The following is a 5,927-nucleotide window of genomic DNA, read 5'->3' on the forward strand; positions in this document are numbered from 1 at the left end:
ATATCTTCCCTCTGCATCAAAATACCTGTGGGGGAATGTCTGGAGGGGAATATGACAAGAATGCATTTAAGTTCTGGATCCACACGATCCACAATGTGCTTCTCGAATTGTCTTTTCTACTAGAGCCAATTCCTTCTCAGCTTCAGCTGATAATTCTCTAGGACTATTTAATTCTTTGTCCCCTTCTAGAGTATTAGCCAAATTTTGTAGTCCATCTTTGGGTATTCCCATGATACCCAATAAGTTGGAAATGCTTCCTAACAACTTTTGAAAATCATTAAGAGTCTTTAATCGATCTCTCCTCAGTTGTACCTTTTGGGGTCTAATTTTTTGTAACTCTATCTTATATCCTAAGTAATTAATAGAATCCTCCTCTTTGTATTTTTTCAGGAGCAATTTGCAGTCCCCAGAGAGGCAAAACTTTTTTTACTTCTTCAAACATGCTTTCTAATGTGTCTAACTTTGGATCAGCTAATAGGATATCATCCATATAGTGATAAATTATGGATTGTGGAAACTTTACACGAATTATCTCCAATGGTTTTTGCACAAAGTATTGGCATAAGGTAGGGCTGTTTAACATTACCTATGGGAGGACCTTCCATTGATATCTCTTGACTGGCTGAGAATTGTTATAATTAGGAACTGTGAAGGCAAATTTTTCTCTATCATTTTCTTGTAATGGTATGGTAAAGAAACAGTCTTTTAAGTCAATAACTATTATAGGCCATTCTTTGGGTAGCAGAGAGGGCAAGGGCATCCCAGTCTGTAGGGAGCCCATTGGCTGAATTACTTTATTAATAGCTCTCAGATCTGTCAGCATTCTCCAATTACCAGACTTTTTTTTAAATAACAAATACAGAAGAATTCCAAGGGCTGGTAGATTCTTCAATGTGTTGAGCATTTAACTGCTTTTGAACTAGCTGTTCTAAAGCTTGTAGCTTCTCTTTTGTCAAAGGCCACTGTCCAACCCAGACAGGTTTATTAGTTAGCCATTTTAAAGGTAAGGCAGTTGGTAACTTCTGAGAGTTCAACAGCAGTTGTGCTCTGTTTGTGTATAGCCTGAATGGTTGGTGACTGGTTTTCATAGCATGTTATGATATTATTCCTAGAAACATGCATTGGCCTGTATTCCTTTTCTGAGAGTGTAGGAATTTTAATCCGGGTATTCCACTGTTGTAACAGATCTCGGCCCCATAGATTTACTGCTACATTTGCTACATATGGCTTCAGCCTTCCTCTCTGTCCTTCTGGCCCTATGCATTCAACACATCTCGGACTCTGTTTTATCTGAGATAGGGTGCCAATTCCTAAAAGTTGGACATCTACCTCTTGAAGAGGCCAATTTGGATGCCATGATTTTGGTGTAATTACAGTCACATCTGCACCTGTTTCTTCCAGGCCCTCCAGAACCAAGCCATTAATTTGAATTCTAAGCTTTGGTCTTTGTTCATTTATGGAAGTCTGCCAAAATATTTGTTTTATTGTGTTCTTTGTAAACTGTGATTCATCTATCAGAGCTGTTTTATCATCCATTGCAGTATTGGTTTTTACATTAGGCATTAGTTTATTCAGTTGTCCTGGAGAGGAATGTCTTCCACAGTGGCTGGGAATGTTCTTACCACATTTGATTTGGGGGCCTGCAAGAGGCCCCCTGAGGCGTTTTCCGCCAGTAAAGGGTTGCCTCGTATATCTATTTTTGATCTGCACTCACTGGTCCAATGTCGGCCTTTGCCACATCTTCTACATAATCCAGGAGGTGGTTGGGGTCTCCTGTTTAGGCTATTCCTAGAAGGAGTATTACTTCTAGGATTACCCCATGTACAGTTTTTACTTATATGACCTGGTGTACCACATTTAAAACATTTGGTACACAGGGCCTTCTTTCACCTCTCGGATTTGTCTCTCCTATCCAAGCCTCATTACTGTAGTTAAGAGATTCAACACCATTAGTATACTGAATCCATTCTTCCAAAGGAGCTGATCTGATCTTTAATGGTGTAAGTATTCTTTTGCATTCTGCATTAGCATTGTCAAATGCCAAGGACTCAGTTAATACTTTTCTTAATTCTTTATCTGATACAGCTTTTGTTATAACTGTGTTCAGCCTTTGTAAAAAAATCAGTGAAGGGTTCGTGCGGTCCCTGAAATATCTTTGTGTATACCTCAGTTGCTTTTCCAGGTTCTGGAATTTTTTCCCAAGCATTTAGAGCTGCTGTATGGCATAGGGATATTGTATGCTCGTCATAAATGGCTTGTACATTCCTGTCAGCAAAACATCCCTCACCAAGTATTTGATCTTGGGAGATCTCAAATCCTCTGAGTTTACCTTGTTGTTCTAAATTTCTTGCCTCTTCTCTCAACCAGCTTTTCCACTGTAACTGCTGCCTATATTCTAGAACAGCTGAAATTAACTGATGCCAGTAATCTGGAATGATTCTTTGTGAGGTAGACCACAAATTTAACATCTGTTTTACGTATGTGGAGTGTATCCCATATGCAACTACTGCTTCCTTTATATTTTTAAAGTCCTTTGTTGAAATTGGTTGTAATGTATATGTTGTATATGGCTTGGGGTATGTGTCATCTGCTGGCTTCTCATGGATTATAACAGGATAAGCCATTGTATGAGAGCCATTTGGAGATGTTACAACCTGTATGGTCTTGCCCTTCTGCTTATTAGGTCCCTTGTCATGTTTATTGAGAGTTTCCTCCAGGGCTTGTAAACGAGCACCTAGGGTCTATTCCAGGGAGTAAACCTCCTCTCTTGTAAGGGATTCCAGATTTTTCATGGAATCATGGAAGTTTTTATGTTCTTCTGAAACACATGATTCCATGGACCTCATCTTATCAATTAATGATATTTTTTCTTCCTTATATAGTGTCTGAGTAGCTATAACTTCACTCTGGAGAGTTAGTGTTCTATCCATTAAATACTCATATTTAATATCAATAAAAGCAATTTTGCGTACAAGCTTGTTTTGTAAATTCTGGTTAGCAGATTCCAGAGAGAGAATATTTTTATGTAAGTCCTGGCCAGCAGATTCCAGAGAAAGAATCTTTTTCTGTAAGCCTTCATTGCTATCTTTTAAAACCTGTAGTAATTCCTGGTTAGCAGATTCCAGAAAGAGAATCTTTTTATGTAAGTCCTGGTCAGCAGATTCCACAGACAGAATCTTTTTCTGTAAGCCTTCATTGCTATCTTTTAAAGCCTGTATCAGTCCCAATAATGACTCATCTTTGTTCTTACTATTAAACCAGTGTTTGAACACTGTGTGAATTATTACAATGAATGTCAAAATGGTACAGGCCAGATATGTCTTAGGGAGGTCGTATATTTCCAGGAAAATGTCATTCATCATACAGGCAAAAAGGTTTTTAAATTCTTGTGAGGTAATGTTGTCAGCCATATTACAAGAATTACTCAAAATTTGTTAGTCAGTTTTAAGGTGTAAAATTATCAAGTACTTTTACTTGAAAGAAGCTTACCTTTCCGTGGTTTGGGGGGGTGCAGTAGCACTTTTCAGCCAGCAGGAGGCGTTGGTATAGTGTAGATGTAACTGGCTTGTTAAATAAGAAACACAGAATGGATTGCAGAGTTAAAAACCATGAGGTAAGAGCAAGAGCTTCTGCCTGGCTAGCTCAGTAGGTAGAGCATGAGACTCTTAATCTCAGGGTCGTGGATTCGAGCCACACGTTGGGCACCAAATGTAGATGTAACCAGCTTGTTAAATAAGAAACACAGAACGGATTGCAGAGTTAAAAACCACGAGGTCAGAGCAAGAGTGGAAAACCTTACCCTTTGCTGCTTCTGCTGTATAGCTCCAAAGCAAGGCCTGCTGGCGACCTTGGCTGGCGGCAGCTGAAGGCAGGAGCCAAGATAGTGGGGAGCCGGCACTCAGGGAGAAGTGGGAAGGCCTCACTCACAGCGGTTTTCGCTGGTCTGGGGGCTAAGCTATGGAACTGAGACTGGACTAGCTGTTCCCTTTTTCGGGAATGGAACCCTGTAGGCGTCCCCTGGTTAAATGGAACTTTGCAGGCAGGTTTAGGTACCCGCCAGAGGAGGCTGAGGGAGGGAGCCGCCTAGGCCTTTGGAATTTGTCCCACGTGAGTGCCAGATATTGGTGAAATTATTAAGGCCACTCCACGTAGTTAAAAGGGAGGTTTAGTTTGTGGGGTAACTTACAAATGAAGGGGTAGGTTGCAGGGTCTGGCAAAGGTATAGCGCAGTCCGGCGGTGTTCTCTGGAGAACTCTGCTCGGTCTACCTCCAGTGTCCAGGGTCCCAGAACCAAGAGAGAGCCCTCCTCTTGATCCTTGGTCTTCTGCTCCCTCCTCTGCCCCGCCTTTTTGGCGTGATCATTACCGAAACCTCAATGGGGGTTGGAACTTCCAGGCCAATGCTGGGATGGCTATCTACTACAACTTAAAAGAGATTTTTTATCAGTCTTTATACTGTTGCTTCCCCTTGTTTGTTTTGTTTTTGTTTTTCAGAATATCCCTTCCTGGGCAATGATTTAAAGCATCTATTGGGTAGCTAAGAGTGACATATCTTTCCTGTTTGATGACCTCTGAAATGCCAGAATAATATCATGTTGGATGACAAGGATAAGAAGTTTCATGGCTAAGACTCATAATATTTCTGATACCATATTTGCCTCCTGTGTTCCCATACATGCTTACTAGGAGATTTCTCCATGTGACCCAACTATCAACAAATCAAGAACCTTTGTTACTAGCAGGTATAACTTGCAGGACTGCTACCTGGATAAATAGTGTTATTAACAGATACTAAGTCCTAAATACTCTCTTCTCATCAGAATGAGAAACCACCCCACATTATCAGAATTATATTTAAGCAAGCATTACCTGTGTCTGATTATAGTTTTCTAACACACATAGTAATCAAGTGCAACTTGGGACTAGGTAATAGTCAATATTCACTTTGTTTGAGCATACCGTGCATTCAGGAGGGAACATGTCACACAACCAAGTGTAGATGCCTGTGGTTCATTCCTTTATAATTCTTACTAGGGTACACAGAAGTCTTCATTTTTTGTATCCCAGGTCAGTAACTGGATGAAGATGCTGAATCACCCGAGTCCCATACCAAATATAAATGTGATTATTATTTCATGTATATATTAAAGAAATTGTATAAATTTATAAAAACAGCATTTCTGATATAATTTTTAAAGCATACTTCCCATCTCCCAGAAAACTAAAAATAAATATAGACGTGAAACAATATTTTCCAAATACAACAAGGTAGTTCCACATATGGACTTACAGAGGTTGAGACAGCATATACATGATACACACAAGGTCAAGCCAGACAAAATCCTACATACAAAGCAGAGATGACCGGTAGCATGAATTCTAATTGGTCTTAAGAAAAATCCAGAGACAGATATTGGGGTAAATGCTGAAAGATCAGAGAAGCAGAGCAACCAGCCACTAGAAAGACCTCTTACCTCTCCAGAATCCTCAGCCTGAAAGGCAGCTTTTTTTCCTCATTTTTCTGCTGCCTTTTCTGCAAGAGTCATGGGTCATTGGGGGCCGGCCTTGTCATCTGGATGCTGACAGGATGTGGTGGTCTTGGCTTCTCTGCCCATTGGTCCCTGGTTCCTTGTAGAGTCAGTTTCTTTTTTCTTTTTTCTTTTTTGCCTTTAAGGAGTTGGTGAGGAAAGTGGTGGCTGTGGCTTGTTCCTTTTTTCTCTCTGATCTTTCAGCATTTACCCTGACATCCAGGTCCAGGTTTTAATTAAGACCAATTAGGATTTGTGTCCATCAAGCTCCACCTCTACTTGTGGAGACATTGGTGACAGGTAGCTACACGAGAAGGAGAGTTAGTCTTTAAAGATTTGGCCCCTGAAAGGTGGAATATGATCAAGTGGATGGCCATACATCTGACAGTATATAGCCAAT

This window comes from Onychomys torridus, unplaced genomic scaffold, assembly GCF_903995425.1.
Source record: "Onychomys torridus unplaced genomic scaffold, mOncTor1.1, whole genome shotgun sequence".
Classification (NCBI taxonomy): Eukaryota; Metazoa; Chordata; class Mammalia; order Rodentia; family Cricetidae; genus Onychomys; species Onychomys torridus.